The following is a 20255-nucleotide window of genomic DNA, read 5'->3' on the forward strand; positions in this document are numbered from 1 at the left end:
TCTCACCAGCTCAGCCTCGGTCACACGACACAAGACGGTTTTGTTTATCGTCAAAGAAAGCTTCGGCTTCTGCCACCTGGAGGCCGCGTGCGGCGTTACGGCGAACTCTCGGGAAAAAAATCGATTATCACGCCCCCTCCCGCGTTGGGGGCCGTTAAAAAGACGTGGCACATACTCACCCACACACACACAAAAAATATATATATATATATATATATATATATATATATATATTAAAAAAAAAAAAAAAAAAAAAAAAGAGCAATGATGATGACATTTCCGAATGAACAATACTGGAAGAAAGAAGAAGAAAAAAAAAAAGACGTGGCACTTAAGGGGGGGGCTTATTGTACGCCGGGCGATCGACACATCCTCCGGCGTGACCGGCCGCGCACGCAAGGCGTTTTTCCACAACGACCCCATCGCTCTTCATACGCGTCCCCTCGCCGGCTCGCCGGGGGACGATGATTAACGACACGCAAAAAGACGCGGCCTCGGTAGTCGGACGCAAAAGCAGCGTCGGCGCGGGCGCCGAGGGAGCGCAAGGGGAAGCTCTTACGTAGCAACTTTGTGACAGTGACGGATGCTCGGGGCCGTCGCGGGGCCGCTTAGCAACCGCGACGCATCGCTCCAACCTTTCAGAATTATTATTCCAATCAATATGGCAGGCTGACATTTGAATGGTATTTAACAGCCCTTGTTGGGACGGGCCCGGAGTCGGACGGCGGGGGGGGGGGCGGCGGCGGGGGTTATCGGCCCGTTTGTGTGCACTCGGGGTCCTGGGGTGAGCGGGGGGGAAGTGAAAATGAGCGACAGTCGGGGGTTAAGGGGGCGCATCTTTTGTGCGTGTGCGTGCACAGGCGGTTGGTGTTTAATGAAGTCTTGGGTGGACGGGATGCTGACACAGCACACACGCACGCACACACGCACAAACACACACACCCCCACGCACACACACGCACGCACACACACAAACAAGCCACTGGCATCCCGTAAAAGGCCTGCAGGTATTGATCATTGCTACTTTTCAGTCTCAGCACAGAGGCAGAGTGAAGGGGGGGGGGGGGGGGGGTGATGGAGGTGCTGGGGCCGGAGCCGAGGCAGGGGGGCTTGGGCAGGGGGGGGCTTTCCCACCCAAAACCCAGAACGCCTAAAACACCTCAAATTTGCGGTCACATCCAACGCATTTAAGAACTAAAACGGGATCAGGGAAGCATGCGGGGCTTGTGTTCTTCCTTACAGTCAAAGGTTTTGTATTTAACCACTTCGGTGTGTGTCGTTGAAAGGATTTCAAAGGGGTGGGAAATTTCTTCCGTTCCGTTCCGTCTTCAATTCCGCTTATCCGGGGTCGGGTCGCGGGGGCAGCAGCTTTAGCAGGGAAGCCCAGACTTCCCTCTCCCCAGCCACTTCAGCCAGCCCCTCCGACGGGATCCCAAGGCGTTCCCAGGCCAGCCCGTGAGACGTAGTCTCTCCAGCGTGTCCTGGGTCGTCCCCGGGGCCTCCTGCCGGTAGGACATGCCCGGAACACCTCCCCAGGGAGGCGCCCAGGAGACATCCGAACCAGATGCCCCAGCCACCTCAACTGGTTCCTCAACTGGTGACCGTTCCGTTCCGTCTTCAATTCCGCTTATCCGGGGTCGGGTCGCGGGGGCAGCAGCTTTAGCAGGGAAGCCCAGACTTCCCTCTCCCCAGCCACTTCAGCCAGCCCCTCCGACGGGATCCCAAGGCGTTCCCAGGCCAGCCCGTGAGACGTAGTCTCTCCAGCGTGTCCTGGGTCGTCCCCGGGGCCTCCTGCCGGTAGGACATGCCCGGAACACCTCCCCAGGGAGGCGCCCAGGAGACATCCGAACCAGATGCCCCAGCCACCTCAACTGGTTCCTCAACTGGTGACCGTTCCGTTCCGTCTTCAATTCCGCTTATCCGGGGTCGGGTCGCGGGGGCAGCAGCTTTAGCAGGGAAGCCCAGACTTCCCTCTCCCCAGCCACTTCAGCCAGCTCCTCCGACGGGATCCCAAGGCGTTCCCAGGCCAGCCCGTGAGACGTAGTCTCTCCAGCGTGTCCTGGGTCGTCCCCGGGGCCTCCTGCCGGTAGGACATGCCCGGAACACCTCCCCACAGGGAGGCGCCCAGGAGGCATCCGAACCAGATGCCCCAGCCACCTCAACTGGTTCCTCTCAACGTGGAGGAGTAGCGGCTCGACGCTGAGTCCCTCCCGAATGACCGAGCTTCTCACCCTATCTCGAAGGGAAATTTCTAATGTACGAAAAGTTCCTGGTAAGAATTAACTAGAAAATGCGGGTAACTTAATAGAAAAGTATCATATTCTAGACACATAATGCAAAAAAACAAATGGCTGGATGGATGGATGGATGGATGGATGGATGATGGATGGATGGATGGATGGATGGCTGGATGGATGGATGGATGGATGGATGGATGGATGGATGGATGGATGGATGGATGGATGGATGGATGATGGATGGATGGATGGATGGATGGCTGGATGGATGGATGGATGGATGGCCAACACAGTGGCGCTTGTGGTTGGCAAGTCTGCCTCGAAGTCTCTCAGTTTCTGATTTTGGATCAGAACTTACAAAGAGTTTTCCTCAGAACGTTTTCAAATTAGGTGGACTCAAGACGCCAAATAATCCATAAACAGTTCCTGCCCTGCGACAGACTGGCTACCAATCCGGGGTGCAGTCCATCAACTGGGATAGACTCCAGCACCCTCTGACCCTGAATAAGTATCCAAAATGGATGGACGGTTCACCCAATCAGGGTTTGAGTCTCGATTTCAGACCTTTTTTTTCCAGGCAACTGAAGACTGCACGTTAGCATCAATGGTCTTCTGTGTCTCAAAGGGCGACCAATCCAGGGTGTAGTCTGTCCGCTGGGATAGACTCCCCGCGACCCTGAGCAGGATAAGCGGTAAAGAAAATGGATGGCCGCACGGATGGAATCTTCCGCTTACTCAACCAGAAAACGCCTTTGATAATGTAACTGTTCATGCGTAGATTCGTGCTGGCGGCAGCAGGTGATGTCGTGTCCAGGTGGGCTGGATCCGGTAACAGTGTTCCAAATATAGCCCCCCCGAGGAGATGACAGAGACCGGTCGCTCTTCCGTCCCTTCCACCCGTAACGTAATCGCCTATCAATAAGTTATTCTGGGCGGCTGCTGCGAGTATTAGATGATCGTGCTGTGGGAATTGGGGGGGGGGGTGTGGGGTGGTTTGTGGTTGGGGGCTGCAGTGGTCCTGAGCAGTACAGTACAATCAGGGCCGCCTGCTGCTTACGGCTGTGAAATTGATTTTTTTTTGGGTGGGGCGGGACGATTAGTCAACGTTCCCCGGACAAAAGGCTAAGCTATTTCATCTCATCTCATCTCATCTGGCCCCAGTAACACGTTGGGCTTTCCAATGCCTCAAATTTGAATAATGAATATTCGGCTCTGCCGCCGCTCGGGCGAGCGAGGGTGGCCGCGGCGAAATGGGTTTTATATACGATGGGAGGCCGAGCGGCGGCATGCCACAGGTCGAGGCGATAATGAGATACGGCGCCGTTATCGACGCAGAGGAGGCGGTGGTCACTTTCTTTTGGCGCACTGCAGCTCCTCGGGACTCAACTCGTCACCAGCCGGCTGTTCAAAGTAATTGCCGGAGGTGGGCATCGTCATTGACTGGAATTATTGATTGATGGAAGTGCCCACCTTTTGCCGTGTGCTTCAGCACTTCCAGCGAATGCTTGATAATGCGAAGCCTTGAAAAGCATGATCAAGCATTCGCAGAAAGTGCGGAAGCACATGCCAAAAGGTGGGCACTTCCATCAATCATCAATTACAGTCAATGACAATGCCCACCTCTGGTAATTACAGCGCTACCTCACCTTACCAGATAGGCCCTTAACGTGGCAGTTTTTTTTGAGTCTGCGTCGACAGGTAGATTTTTTAAATGGATATTTTTTTGCGAGCCCAAAATTTGAGTTTCGAGTATTTTCGGATACACCACTTCTTGGGTACTGTAATGCCCCGGTATATGGGCAAGGAGAGCCACAGTCACCTATGCACTTTCCGATGTTAATTTAACGGGACAGTCAAACATACAAACACAAAATGAAAACACTCGCGAGGAGCAACTCCAATTCCAGCTCCTGATGGCGCTCACTAGGCCACGCCCCTTACAGGCACACATCGAACACGCGTCAATGTCGTAGCAGCCAATCAGATGTTTTTTTTTTTTCCAGTTGTAAACAATCTGAACGACTGAACTAATTTAACCCTTTTTTAAATGTTTCCCGTGCGTACAAATTGCCGACCATGACAGTGACACAAACGTACGATGTTTCGGATCTCAACTTACCCTGAACGAGCCGAGCCCTCTTTAAGCTTCCAGCTCTCAAACTTTCTGACGCTAACTCGTCTTAAAATGCGGTCATCGAGATGAGCCTTTGTCCAAAGACAATGCCTAAGCAAACAAGTTCTCCAGAATTGATTTGATGTACGAAAACTTGAAAAAATGAAATTCTAAAGCACTGTAACACTATTTTGACGTCCGTGCGCCAGAAACTTTTCCTCGGATTAATCAGTCAGCGATTCGTTGTTTTTGTGCTTTTTTTTTTCTGAACCGCCCCCGAGATGCCACCAGATGGAGCCAAAACTTTATCTAAATAGGAACGTTTGGTGTGAAGGAAGCGTTTTGAAGGTTATTTGAGCAAAACACACTGTACGGGGGGGGGGGGGGGGGGTGTATCTTCTTTATCTGACGTTGCACGGCAAATTGCTGGCGCAGGTGCGCGGGAAAAAGCCAGGTGCTCAGCGCTTCATAGTGCTGCCGTATCAATAACCGCGTCACCGGATAGGACATGAGCTCCGACGCGAGGGGAGGGTTGCAATTTTAGCTTTCAAAACAAAACACTCAGCGCGCTGGAGGTTGCGCGGAAGGAAGATTTTGCAGGCGAAGGGCGGTCAGAAGTTGGAGGAAGGTCAAACGCGGTCAGAAGTTGCGAAAAGACTAATTGAAGGAGAATCGATAAGAATATTCCGCAACGATTTTCTCACTCAAGGTTATCCCGACAACAACGAGAGTCCGAGGTGTCGGCGCTCGGCTTGATGCCTTCCCCTTCGATCGGGGGGGCAATTTCCATATCACTCAAGGCGAAAGCCATCAAAGAAAGAGAAGACGTTCTATCAGGGTTCGGATCAGCGCAATCGCATTCGGCCGCTCGTAAGCGGGCGGGGGCTCTCAAATTCGCCCTCCGTCCTCCTCAGCCCCGCCTCCTCCGCCGCCATCCGTCAATCCGAAAGCGAGCGGCCTACGGTCTGCGCGGCCGCTCGTCTGCATTATAGATTAGACGCCAGAGTCGGAGATTGGAGCCTTTTAATGAAATAAGAAGCGGGTCACGCGGTGGGTCTTTATAATGGAATAAAGGCAAAGGCTGTAAACTCAGGAAGAGCCGACTAAGTGGATTAGGGCCGAGACGGAGGAAAGGAGATTAAGCCCACTGACCAGGAAGTCGGCGTCGTTTTTCTTTTGCCGCCTCTGACCCCGCCCCCCCCCCCCCCCCCGCAGCATATCGTGGCGCTTACCCGCTGACTTTTCATTTTGATTTGACTTGCTTGATATGAGTGGGATGAAGTATAAAAGAAGCCAGTAACCAAAAACAACATTTTTTGGCTCCATCTGAGGCCGCAGCTGTTTTATTTCAGTCCTCCAATTATTCCGTTTTTCCAGGAAACTTACTTCTTCGGTACATTGTAATGTCAACTTATTTGAGCGAAGAAGAAAAAAGGATGCAATCGTCCAGTAATAACCAGACCTCCATTGCTGTTCACAACCTTAGCCCCGCCCCCCCAAATACAGAGATCTCAGAACGACGAAGATGTCGTACTTCCTTGACACTGATAATCTCTCACTTCAATGTTAATGAGCAAAATCCTTGAAGCTTAAAAAATGACTTGTATTCCATGTATTGTGGTGTGTGTGTTGATTTTGTGTTACATTTACTTTTGTTGACATACATTAACGTATTATTTCATTAACATGAAACAAATAAGGGGTAGGACTCGATAGGTTTTTGACTTTCTCCTTCGCCTTTTGAACATATAAACTCTTTTCTTTCTTCCTACTCTTGTTTTCTTTTTTAGTTCAATTTATCTTTTAGACTTGTAATGTGTTTTCTTTGTGTCTATATGTTCAATAAAGAAAACAAATCAATCAATTGCACATACCAGAAACCGCCAATGAATTGAAGAACAGCTAATCATCAATTCATTTGAGATAACGTGATCAAAAATCACATTGCTAAGCTCTAAAATGTCAATAACAGAAAATATATATATATATATATATATATTAAAAAAAAAAAAAAAAAAAAAGAGCAATGATGATGACATTTCCGAATGAACAATACTGAGCTCTTAAGAGAGAAAAATAAAAATAAAAAAATAAAAAATAAAAATAAAAAATAAAAAAAGATGTCAATAACAGATAATGTTATAGTGTTCCTGAACCTTTATTGAGCCAAGGCGCATATTTTACACGAGAAAGGACTCGGGTCCCCAACGTCCTCAAATAAGGGGGAAACCCTCTACTTCTCATTTTGCCTAATTTCAATGACCCTATTTATTCCAATCAGGTTTACTACCTCAATTAATCTTCCAATAGCGAAAATTAGCCCTTCATTTAAATGCTAATGCTGTTTTTTTTCACATGCATTTCATGCCAGCTTCGGCGCGTTAAGTTTCCGTTGTCGAGGCTAACGCGCCGAAAGGTTTCAGTCCTCCGTCTCAGTTGCGAGCAGCAGCAGCAGACGGACGCCGAACATTTTTGCCGCTCATCAGAACGTTGCGGAGCGCCGGCCAAAGCTGTTCTTATGGCGTCGCTCCTGGAACGGCAGGTGCTTGTTGTTTGCCGCGGCGATTCTGCGACAGGTGCCGCCGGAGTATTTTGGAAGGCTCCTTTTCCAAGGGGGAAATATTTTGCCTCGCGAAACCAGATGCATTTCTGTAAATAGTAGAGAGAACTTTGCTTTTCTCCAGAGCAGCTGATGACAGTACAGTAGTTGTGTACACGCAAAAATTCACCAACGAAGAAAAGTTGTCGTAGTTTGAAATCCACTAATCAATTTTTCCTTGCTGTGTTTACGCTACTGGCTGCGCATAGCATAAGATATTGTAAAGAAAATGTTTTGACATTTTATGCACCGTTTCCACCAGGTGTCTGACGAACATGCCAACAATGAAATGCTTTGATTTTCACGGTCATGACGGAAAAAAAACTACAAACCCAAATCCACAAAAGTCGGATTTGTATAGTGTCGCAACTTTTTGGGGAATTGGGTTTGTATGATGTGACCTGTGTTGAAAATGATTTTGACTGGTGAGCTAACAAATACACGCACGCACGCACGCACATACACATACTCACCCACACACACACACACAAAAAAAATAAAAATAAAATATATATATATATATATATATTAAAAAAAAAGAAAAAAAGAAAAAAAAAAGAGCAATGATGATGACATTTCCGAATGAACAATACTGAGCTCTTAAGAGAAAAGAAAAAAAAAAAAAAAGAAAAAGAAAAAAAAAGAAAATGATTTTGACTGCTGGGGCTGGGTTGGGGTGGGTGGCGGGGGTGGATGGGGGGCGGGGGGCCGGTGGGGTGCCTGGCGGGCCTGCAGTGCCCCGTCCTGCTGCGTTGGGTCGGGGGCGCGGGCCGTGTTGGGGCGGGGGGGGGGGGGGGGGCGCTCCTGCTCCTGGGTTTGCTCTCCGGCCGGTGGCCCTGGCGGGGCCCGGGGGTCGTCCTTTGGCGCTGCCGCGGCCTGGGGGGCCCTGAGGTGTTGCGCTTGCTCTGTTCCGGCGGGGGTCGACGGCTCCCCTCTTTGGTGGAGATTTTCATGCATGCCAGATCCGCCACACCAGCATCTACCGAAACTCAGACGCAATCCTTCCTTCCTTTTCTCGGTCTCTCCTTTGGTCTCTTGAGGCCTCCCTGATTTTATGTTTTTGGGATTTGTTGGGGTCTGGATGTTTCTTGGGCTGGGGAGGAGTTCTGGTGGGGGGTGTCTGGTCGGTGCTGGATTTCACCTTCCTTGGTTTTCTTCGGTCCCCTCGGGTCTCCTGGTGTTCGGTTTAGGTGAACGGTATGAGATTTTTTCTAATAGGTTTTCTGGTGAGCTAACAAATACACGCACGCACGCACATACACATACTCACCCACACACACACAAAAAAAATAAAAATAATAAAAAAATAAAAAAGAGCAATGATGATGACATTTCCGAATGAACAATACTGAGCTCTTAAAAAAAGAGAAGAAAAAAAAGAAAAAAAAAGAAAATGATTTTGACACTTGAGCTTCCTGGTAGTAAAAGTGTAAAGTTGAGAATGAACGGAAGGTGGCACGGAACACCCGGGGTTAGTCAAGATGATTAAAAAGTAGTAGAAGTCCAAAAAACCTTGAATAACTCTCAAGTCACCGCGCCTCCGGAGTGATACTAATTAAACCCTGACCGGCTTACGGCGACTTCCGGGCTACAAAGGTTTATTGTCCGGGCGCCATTGAGCTGGACGGCGCCGCATCCCGGCGGCTTCCGGGCTCGTCCGTCTTCTGTGAACACGCGCCCCGTGTCCTCTTGCTCTCTTCACTGCCGTCGGGTGTCTTTTCCACCCCCCCCCCCCCCCATCTTTTGATTAGCCGCGGCTTTGACTTTGCAAAGCAACTATTTTGAAATAAAAGTTTTTGCCGTGCGCGTCGTCCTCTGCCGACGCGAAGGTGAGCGTACGGGAGGTATAAGCCTGGATCAAAGGCAGAGCGGGAAAGAAAGAGGGAAGCAGATGATGGATTAACTGCTAGTTTCATGGGACGAGAGCTGTGTGTGCGTGCGTGCGCGTGCGATTCCGCGCTGGATGATGTGAGGCCGGCTCAATATTATTATTCGGCCGTTCCGAGGGAGGCCGTCGGGATCGCCGACCCTTCGCGCTTCCTCGTCCTCGCCGGCTTCGTGAGAGTGATAAGCGGGCGGCCGCGTAATGCGACCGCTTGCGCGTTCGAATTGTCAGGTTGTCCAAATATTTGCTTCCAGGAAGACTTTTGTCCATTGGCCCCTCGTAATTCAACAACCAATTACATCGAACCCCCTTTTTATAACAGGAATACGTTCCCGACCCATCCGTGATCGGTGAAACGACACACTAGCGTAACCAAAAAGTTTATTTTATGTACACTCAAGAAAAATATAAATTCAACACTTATGTTTTTTGCTCCCACTTTTTTTATGAGATTAACACAAAGACCTAAAAGTTTTTGGGAGATCTGGTGTGTGCTCACGCGACACCTTTTTTACGGCATACAGTAAAACTCATTGATGCTAACTCATTATTGTTAGCACCCTCTACAGGTGGAAAGTTGATAATACAGTCAAGCAATGAAATACGTGGCTAGGAATCGGCTTAATGTCTAACGACTTCCCTATATATTTTTTTATGTTTGAGTTGAATATTAGTGGCTTTTTTTTTTCCCAAGCTAATCTTCAACGCTCAACTGAAATCCAAAGCGATGCAACGTCGCCATCTACAGGGATCTGTTATTCATCACAGCGGCTCACAAGCTTGAATTTCACGGACAAGCTGGTCGAGTCCCAGTTGACGAATATAACTGTCCGTGGCAGTCAATACATTAAAAATGATATGACGTAATCATTTATTGCACATTATTTTACAGACCCCCAAATTATGCCCCCCCCCCCAATAGATGTGAGCTGAGAACCGCAACATTGACAGCAGCAACCAGAAAAAAGGCCCGCTGACAAATGTGCCCTCATATGTGAAGATTTATGAGACGACGCTTGTAAGTGATTTGATCAACGCAGTTGATATCGTCTCACAAGAGGAAAGCCAAAGTCAGCAGATTCCTTGCTGACGACCCCCCCCCCCCCCTCAGCCTTTAAACATTCTTTCAAATGCGCAAATACAATCACGAATCCCCCCCCCCGTTCTGGCCTGCACTGTGTCTCAACCCGGGCGTCCGACATACGGGGGGGGAATCTCTTGATGCCGCCAGCGCCTCTTTAATGCTGAAAGGCATGCTGGGAATCCAAAGTGGAAGAACACGGGGCGAAGGGAGGGTTGTCCTTGGGATGATCATTAATTAGCATCGCATTATTAGGGGGCCGCGCCGCGTTGCAAAGCGCCGCCTTTACCTGCGCGTAAACAAGTTTTTTTTTCTTTTTTTTTTCTTTTCTTTTTCTTCTTTTTTTTTCTTTTTTTTTATTTTTTTTAAGAGCTCAGTATTGTTCATTCGGAAATGTCATCATCATTGCTCTTTTATTATTATTATTATTTTTTATTTTTTTTATATATATATATTTTTGCGTGCGTGCGTGCGTGCGTGCGTGCGTGCGTGTATTTGTTAGCTCACCAGAAAACCTATTAGAAAAAATCTCATACCGTTCACCTAAACCGAACACCAGGAGACCCGAGGGGACCAAAGAAAACCAAGGAAGGTGAAATCCAGCACCGACCAGACACCCCCCACCAGAACTCCTCCCCAGCCCAAGAAACATCCAGACCCCAACAAATCCAAAAAACATAAAATCAGGGAGGCCTCAAGAGACCGAAGGTGAGACCGAGAAAAGGAAGGAAGGACAGACGAAGCCGCGTGAACAAGTTTTGTTGCAGGAATGCAAACAATTGCAAGGTTGAGCCGTCGCTGCTTTTTGTTTTGTTTTGAGCGAGTGACGGAAGGACGTATTTTGGTGTAAAGTTTCAGACCCAACCGCCATAAGTGAAAAGTTCCGCTTGCATGCCAGGCTCTCATTTGGGACGCGCCGATGACAACGCCGGCCGTCACATTCTCAGGTGAGCGACCACCTGTCCAATTGGGAGGTGCCATTTTGTTTAAATGCCAATTTGAATTGAACCCGGACCTCTGTTGGTCCATTCAACAGAGACTTGAAGAGTCCACAGAAAGGATTGGAAGTGGTCATCCTTGGAAATTTGGATCAAACACACCTGTTGTTGATTTTACTGCCCAGATCCTTGTTGGGGAACAGCAAGCTGTATAAAAAGTATTGAGACTTCATAGGAATGTATGACATTTCCGAATGAAAAATACTGAGCTCTTAAAGAAAAAAAAAAATTAAAGAAAAAAAAAAAAAAAAAAAAGGAATGTATGACCTGACTTTATGATTTGACTCGTTTTTGTTGTTATTTTCTGGCCACGGTAACTCGGGACTTGCTTGAAACATGAAGATTAAGACTTGACATTTGAATTCTGATCATGTTCGGGACTCCGACACCTGTTGCAAATGTTGCCGTTGGACATGTTGGAAAGGGCAAAATGTTGAACCTTTAGTACAAGGTTCCAACGACCAGTCAATGGACTGGTACCAAAAGGGCAAGAAGAAAAAAAAAAAAGATTTGAAATTATTAACAGAATACATTTTGTACAAATCTTCTTCATTCAAAAGTTCTAAGAAAGTCAAATTAAGTTGACCTGTAAAGATTAGAATGCATTTTTTTCTTTTTTGATAAATCTTTTTCCCGTGAGATTTTTCACGAAGGCTCAACAAATATTGGGAAACCCGCCGTTTTTGCAAAGGTACATTGAAGCACAAGAAAAAAAAAATACACATACAGAAGGGCACTTTCATGACACATCCTTTTTTGCTCTTAAAGATTGCAACAAGAAAAAAACGGGAGTTTACGTAGAGTTTACCAACTGAATTATTCAAGAAGCGCGCTAGGCTAATAAACAATGTCATTTCTGCATTTTCCAGCACTAATTGTCTGGCTAACTGCGCTGCGGTGTCGTCACCTCGCCTGCACCCATCACCCTTATCACCCCCCCCCCTCCCCCTTTCTGGCCCTGCGGCTTGGGAAGCTCTCGTCTTGCTATGACTAACGATGTTCTCTCAGTCTCAAGGTTTTAGCAGGATAATTATATTAACCCTTTGTCCTCTGGCTGATCCCGGCTCAGCTCCTTCTCCTCGGGCAGCCTCTCTTGACACAGTCTCGCCGGAATTAGAAGCTAATACAACCCCCCCACCCCCCCCCCCCCCACCCCACCCACCCCAACCCCGCAAGGGCGCTTTGCACTTGTGTGTGTGTTTTGGTTGCCTTTTTTTTTTTCCCAGGCTCGTCATTGAAAACCAGGCAGAGGAAAAAAAAAAGGCTTGTGTAAGAAAAATGGAAGCCTTGTGTGTGTCCCGTGTTCAGGTCCTATTTGTTCTAAGAATCAATTAAAGGCTAGCATGCTAACAGTTGGCATGCTAACATATAGCATGATAGACACCTGAGTAAAGAAAGCGCAAAGCCTAACGAGAAGGATTTTTCCCTCTCAACCTGTATCAGGACTACATTTTTTGCTAGCATCCCGAGAGTTTATATGCTAACCCGAGGTAGCAACCAAAGTATGTGAAGTGGTAAGGAAGATCGACAAAGTTTTACGTCTTGTCCTGTGTTCAGGTCCTCTTTGTTATAAGAATCAATTAAAGGCTAGCATGCTAACAGTTGGCATGCTAACACATAGCATGATAGACACCTGAGTAAAGAAAGCGCAAAGCCTAACGAGAAGGATTTTTCCCTCTCAACCTGTATCAGGACTACATTTTTTGCTAGCATCCCGAGAGTTTATATGCTAACCCGAGGTAGCAACCAAAGTATGTGAAGTGGTAAGGCAGATCGACAAAGTTTTACGTCTTGTCCTGTGTTCAGGTCCTATTTGTTCTAAGAATCAATTAAAGGCTAGCATGCTAACAGTTGGCATGCTAACACATAGCATGATAGACACCTGAGTAAAGAAAGCGCAAAGCCTAACGAGAAGGATTTTTCCCTCTCAACCTGTATCAGGACTACATTTTTTGCTAGCATCCCGAGAGTTTATATGCTAACCCGAGGTAGCAACCAAAGTATGTGAAGTGGTAAGGCAGATCGACAAAGTTTTACGTCTTGTCCTGTGTTCAGGTCCTATTTGTTCTAAGAATCAATTAAAGGCTAGCATGCTAACAGTTGGCATGCTAACATATAGCATGATAGACACCTGAGTAAAGAAAGCGCAAAGCCTAACGAGAAGGATTTTTCCCTCTCAACCTGTATCAGGACTACATTTTTTGCTAGCATCCCGAGAGTTTATATGCTAACCCGAGGTAGCAACCAAAGTATGTGAAGTGGTAAGGCAGATCGACAAAGTTTTACGTCTTGTCCTGTGTTCAGGTCCTATTTGTTAGAAGAATCAATTAAAGGCTAGCATGCTAACAGTTGGCATGCTAACATATAGCATGATAGACACCTGAGTAAAGAAAGCGCAAAGCCTAACGAGAAGGATTTTCCCCTCTCAACCTGTATCAGGACTACATTTTTTGCTAGCATCCCGAGAGTTTATATGCTAACCCGAGGTAGCAACCAAAGTATGTGAAGTGGTAAGGCAGATAGACAAAGTTTTACGTCTTGTCCCGTGTTCAGGTCCTATTTGTTAGAAGAATCAATTAAAGGCTAGCATGCTAACAGTTGGCATGCTAACACATAGCATGATAGACACCTGAGTAAAGCAAGCGCAAAGCCTAACGAGAAGGATTTTTCCCTCTCAACCTGTATCAGGACTACATTTTTTGCTAGCATCCCGAGAGTTTATATGCTAACCCGAGGTAGCAACCAAAGTATGTGAAGTGGTAAGGCAGATAGACAAAGTTTTACGTCTTGTCCCGTGTTCAGGTCCTATTTGTTAGAAGAATCAATTAAAGGCTAGCATGCTAACAGTTGGCATGCTAACATATAGCATGATAGACACCTGAGTAAAGAAAGCGCAAAGCCTAACGAGAAGGATTTTTCCCTCTCAACCTGTATCAGGACTACATTTTTTGCTAGCATCCCGAGAGTTTATATGCTAACCCGAGGTAGCAACCAAAGCATGTGAAGTGGTAAGGCAGATCGACAAAGTTTTACGTCTTGTCCCGTGTTCAGGTCCTATTTGTTCTAAGAATCAATTAAAGGCTAGCATGCTAACAGTTGGCATGCTAACATATAGCATGATAGACACCTAAGTAAAGAAAGCGCAAAGCCTAACGAGAAGGATTTTTCACTCTCAACCTGTATCAGGACTACATTTTTTGCTAGCATCCCGAGAGTTTATATGCTAACCCGAGGTAGCAACCAAAGTATGTGAAGTGGCGGCCACTTTGCCTCAAAGCCGCGGCCCGCATGGCTTCTCTTGTCGACTACAAAAGCTCAGGGGTCTGACATGCGTTCACACAAAAGATGCATCACCTCGGGGGGGCTTTGAGGCAGGACTTCTTGGGGGTTTCGCACAATAGTAAGAGCCTCCCGTCTAAACTCACCCGTGACGTCCTGGAGATTTTTTTTTTTCCCCTTCGTCACTTTTGCCGTCTCCTTTTACTTCTTGTGTGCGGGCGTATCTTAAATCATTGGCTCTCAACTGCTGTCACTCCGGGGGCTCGTGTTTTCCTTTTGCCGTCAAGTCGCAGCCAAGAACAGCAAAGAAAACGTATTGTTCAAAAATAGCTTTTTTCGATAAAACATACTGTACATAGATTCTAGATAAACCGATGTCTTTTTTTTCCAGAACTGATCAAGAGTCAAAGGGGATCAATTAACCAATATTTGGTGTTGTTATTCATTTTCAGTAAAGCGTCTCTTAAAAGGTTCGATACAAACGTCAACAAGTAAATAGCTGCCTTTTAAGTTTTTTCAAAACAACTGGAATTTTTCTGAATTCCAAACAATACCTTTTTTTTTTTTTTTTTTTTTTTTTTTTTTTTTTTATTAAGAGCTCAGTATTGTTCATTCGGAAATGTCATCATAGACAATACCGATACATGTACGTATATAAGTAATGTACAAGTAAGAGCCCGTACATTGACACTCACTCGCACCCGAACCCCTCAAATGGAACCCAATTCCCCCACCAGGTGTTAATCTTGGTGGTCATTAACTCAGCACTCAGCAGCAGGGGGGGGTTCTACCATCTTAATATCCCGCATAGTCACTCACTGATCCAGGCACAGTCGAGGTTTTTCAGGGACGAGGGACATGACCTCAAAATGACATCACATTTTTAGAATAGGTTACAAAGAAATAAATGGCACTTAACAGAAAACACTTTTTTTCTGGGATAGTGTCAATTGTGATGTAATACCCAAACGGAGCCATCTTTACTCTTTTGCTACTCACATTACTACCTTGTTAACGCGTGTTGTACCTACTGCTAGCATATTAGCATTTCATCAATTCTTAATACAAATTGTAGCATGTTCTTATTTGATCATTTATTAGAAACAAAAAAAATGTAGTCCTGATAGAGGTTGAGAGGGGAAAATCCTTCTCGTTAGGCTTTGCGCTTTCTTTACTCAGGTGTCTATCATGCTATGTGTTAGCATGCCAACTGTTAGCATGCTAGCCTTTAATTGATTCTTAGAACAAATAGGACCTGAACACAGGACAAGACGTAAAACTTTGTCGATCTGCCTTACCACTTCACATGCTTTGGTTGCTACCTCGGGTTAGCATATAAACTCTCGGGATGCTAGCAAAAAATGTAGTCCTGATACAGGTTGAGAGGGAAAAATCCTTCTCGCTAGGCTTTGCGCTTTCTTTACTCAGGTGTCTATCATGCTATATGTTAGCAAGCCAACTGTTAGCATGGTTGCTACCTCGGGTTAGCATATAAACTCTCGGGATGCTAGCATTACAGCCACTCATTATATTGGTATTGTTTGTTTGAAATCATATTTAATCACGTGCGTCAGTCAGTAGTCATTTCAACCGTGTGAAAATCCAGCCCGCCGATCCCATCGTGACGAGATTTTTTGCCTCCCGGGCCTTCGGGGGAAAGCTAACATTAGCACTTAGCAAGAGCGGCGTGTGTAGATGAATTAATAAGGGTCACTCGCGCGGTGGTCAGCAACTTGTGAAGGTCATTCCATTCCCGGCTGATGACAAAGAATATGCTGCAGCCTGCGCAGCATAATACATTTTGATTAGCAGCACGCCAAGATACGCTTGCTTTGTCGCAGGTTGTCATCTGGCATCTCAACTTTTTTTTATTTTTTTTTATAAAGATATATACAGTCATTACTGAAGTAAAATGACTAACATTTCAAAAATATGTCAGGTGCGGCTGCGAATGAAGTATGAATATATTTTTTTCTAAATGCTTGAAAAACAACAACAGCTGTGCAAAGGCAGGATGTTCAAAAACAGAAAATCAGAATAAATCACCAAACAGCAACCGGCAAAATGAGTTGTATAAACAAAACATGAGGGGGGGGGGGGGGGAAGAATAGTAAAATACTGGAAAAAAAATCATGCGGTAAAACATCAGGCGTACATACCGGAAGAGCAAAAATGTGATCTGCTGAGATATTGTAGAAGTCAGCCATGACAGAAGGCTGCGGTGCTTTTAAAAGCGCTTTAAAATCAACACAATTGGAAGCCAATGAGAAGCTAAACAAGGATTATCGGCACTTGGAAGTTTAAAAAAAAAAAAGGGAAGAAAAAACGACACTTGACTGCTGACTTTATGCCACAGTTGTAAAATTGTGGCCTCTAATTGCGCTAACATTTTTTTTATCATCTATTGCAAAAAAAAGAGGAAAAAAAAGACTTCCTTTGACATCAAAACTCAGAATCAACAATAGATTCCACACAACATGCTCAAAAACTTACACATTTTTTTGGTGCCTCTTGGTCAAAATGTAAAGTCAACAGGGCCCCTTGGAATGTTTTTCTCGTTAAGCAAAGAAACTAAAATAGCAACAATTTCATTAAGGTGACTAAAATAAAGGTCATTATGTAACAGAAGGAAAGATTTTAAACGTATGACGTGATCTTCAAGGAAACACTTTTTTTAGTCAAATGCATGTTTTGTGAATTTGTGTTTTTAATTACCCGGCGTATTTATAATGACATGAGAAAAATCATCAAGCATGTTGAATAAGGTTTTCAAAAGTTGAAAATTTGCATCTGGCCATGGCGAGGCATTTCCGCACCGCAACAACGGGGCGCTCTAAAGTGGCCACGCCAGTCCAAAAGCTGCCGCCTTTATCACTGTGATGTGCGTGCACTCACGGCCAACAATGAGGCACTCGAAGCAACTGCCTAACCACCTTTAAGAGAGAAAGCGGGAATGTAACATTTTCTGAAAATGGACACCCCCTGGTGGACAAGTCAAGAATCGATAGATGCAAAATCTTACGACAAACAAACAAAACAAAATCCTGTTTGCTAAAAATCCACTTGAAGTCATCCCAGCCCGTAGCCTGCTGTGCTCACGACACGGGTCCTTTGAGGTCTGGACTCGAGGACACGATGTGCCCGGCCGGGTTCCATTATTTAGCGCGCAGTTTGCATACTTGACAACGCTGGTGGCTTAAAGCGGGGCCGGCGTCTCCGCACACAATCCGACCAATCGGAGAGCCCGTGCGAGGCACGCACGCCACTGCCATTTACGGACTCTGCCGTAAATAATTGATGGCCGCCGCCCTCTCCATCTGAAGTATGTCGAGTATATATCTGGTTTATAATCTCCGATGCAAACGCACTTTTTAGATGAGTGAAATTGTGCGAGAATAATGAACGATGTCACACAGGAAAAACGATGAGCACGTGAGGTAGCACGGACTGCAAGGTCTGACAAGGTCATTTGAATGTTTTTGCGGGAAAACAGAACTTTCCACTCGGGCAAAATTCTGTATCATGAATGTATACTAGTTGTGTTGGGTCGGATTAGGGAACAATACAGTTTGCTACACGGTTTAAATTGAATTTCATCTAATAAATGAAAAACAATTGGTCATTTATTATTATTATTAGTTTTTATTTTTTTATTTTTTTTTCTTATTTTTTAAGAGCTCAGTATTGTTCATTCGGAAATGTATCATCATTGCTCTTTTATTATTATTATTTTTTTATATATATATATATATATTTTTTTTTTTTTTTGTGTGTGTGTGGGTGAGTATGTGTATGTGCGTGCGTGCGTGCGTGTATTTGTTTGTCATTTATTATTGAGTGAAACGTGTTATTTTCACGTCTGTGAAGCAAGCAAAACAAATATATCTTTCATTGGATTATTGTGAATACCAACAAATTCGATAGCAGCAGCTCAAGTTGGGAGCCAAAAAAGTAGGTTGCAGGCAGCTAGCAAAAAAAAAAAAAAAAAAGAGTCAGATATTCAGATTCAGATTTTTTTCCCGGTACAGCACCGGCACGTTCCCCGTACTACCCAACAAAAGGTTTAAAAATATCATATTGTGCATGCTTTTAAAGCGAAACTTTTTTTTTGTTTTCCAACTTGTAATGCTGCGACAATCGGAAAACGCATCTCAGGGTCGTCTCAGTTCTGCAATTAAGAGCCAAAGCGTGCTCACGTCAAAGTTGGCTTTGCCGGTCACAGTTGACCTTTACTGCAAAAAGTGAAGGGAATTGTATAGTTAAACACCAAAATGCTGTTCATGTCATTTTATCTTACAAAAAAACGCTAAATGCTAACCATTCATGTGAAATGTGAAATTAGAAATTAGCACCGACGCAAACCTTCAACAAAATTCTACTTTAACATCCACGAAGAAGCAACGGGAGCGACTTGCTCTCCGGCGTGTTGCTCGAGGACGCTTCGGCATTGGTCACACAGAAGCTCAGAATTGAACCGACAACCTTTGGGTTGTTGCCCCAAGCTTGCATATTTCGCACGACAAGAGAGAAATTGTAATTTCCCGCACAGATTTGGGGACAGGGGCGGGGGGGGTCATGGGTTATGGATTACCTGCTTGTTCTGGAGTCTGGAGGGAGTGCATACGTGAGGGAAAAGATGGATGGAGAGGAAGCGGCCCACATCCGCAGACGGAGACGGCACTTGAGCAAAATCGATTCACTGCCTTCAGCGGCAGAAATTTATGAAGCTACAACATAAACGCAGTCATGTCCAATTAGCTTCTGGGAATTTACAAGGCGGGAAGACGGCGGCGGTAACGGTGAGGCGGGGGGGGGGGGGCGGTGGGGGGAGGCGGGGGGGCACGGGTGATAAAGACTTGAGTTGAAACCAATAAGGCGTGCGACTGATCAATGATCGCAGCTTCACGTGGTTCCCGCGCTTCGCTTGGTCGCTTCCCACTGCGCTAGCGACGGGACGCGGGACACCCAACCCCCCCCCCCCCCTCCCCCTCCCACCTGCTCTTGCCCCGGTGGGCGTGACGCTCCAGGAAGTTGTTTAGTGGAGCTTGGCAAAGCGTACCCGCATGGGCCGGGAAAAGTGACATTTAACACCAGCAAGAAACACGAGACGAGTGACTCAACGACCGGAGACAAATTGTCTGTTTTTGAACTAAGGTTGCTCTCCAGTAGGGGGCGTCTTAAATGATGATTGATTGGTGATTGGTTGATTGATTGATCAAAAAACTAAAACTAATACAATAAAAATTTGATAAATAAAAAATACAAAAAACGAACAAAAACACAAAAAAAATATTAAAATAGCGTGGTTCAAATGATTACAATATGTTGACTAATTAATTGCACAATTTTTCCATAATTAATCGCAATTGATCAGATTTTTTTCTTCAAAGCTTGTAAGAAATATTTCCTTGAGTAAAATCTTGGAATTCATGTAAAATCATCAAATAGGAAGTATACTGTATTTATCATCAAAGACTAAATCAAGTGCTGTCGCTATTGAATATTTTTAGAATCGATTAATCTATCGATTAATCGGCTTCATTTTAATTTTGCATTAAACCTTTTTTTTTTCTATGAAAAAAATGGCTCCAAACGTTTACTCGATTATTAAAACAGTTGTCGATCAATTTGATAATCGATGACTTGTCGGTTAGTTTTGACAGCTCTACTTTGATCCTTGAATCGAATACTTCTGTAAAAAAAACAGCTGTTAAACAAAACAATCAAAATGGACTCGCCTCACTCAAATTCTCAGAACTTCTCGCTTACAGCGACGCCCCGTGGAAGCAACTTGAGCAGGGAATTTTTTGCTCTGAGATGAGACGCCAAATATGCTTTTTTGAATTTGGCTCGACAAAGTTCGCAAATCACAGCTCTTCAACAAAGCATCATGAAAGTAAATCCAGAAAGTAAACGACCTACAGTCTTGTTTATTCACGTTCATGCCAAGACTCCTCCGAGTTTGTCTGCTCGCCGAGTTCAATGTTTTTAACGCTTTCATTTTGACAGCCCAAATTTATTTGAAAGTCAAAACAAAATAAAAGCGAGCTGTAATGAAAAGTT

At 45.4% G+C, this 20255-nt stretch overlaps 2 protein-coding genes across 12 annotated transcripts in view; one reads left to right on the forward strand and one right to left on the reverse strand.

Annotated features, from left to right (window-relative positions):
- ntng2b (netrin g2b) overlaps window positions 1–20255 on the forward strand; it is a 71477-nt gene that overhangs the window by 19735 nt on the left and 31487 nt on the right. The window lies entirely within an intron of this gene.
- Window positions 6490–20255, reverse strand: part of dolpp1 (dolichyldiphosphatase 1) — a 62379-nt gene continuing 48613 nt past the window's right edge. Inside the window, exon 11 of the transcript XR_015097312.1 lies at window positions 6490–6999. The gene's annotated coding sequence lies outside the window, so the exon portion shown is untranslated. The remainder of the gene's footprint in view (window positions 7000–20255) is intronic.

This window comes from Leptonotus elevatus, chromosome 15 (assembly GCF_054856555.1).
Source record: "Leptonotus elevatus isolate MCC_2025b chromosome 15, RoL_Lele_1.0, whole genome shotgun sequence".
NCBI lineage: Eukaryota > Metazoa > Chordata > Actinopteri > Syngnathiformes > Syngnathidae > Leptonotus > Leptonotus elevatus.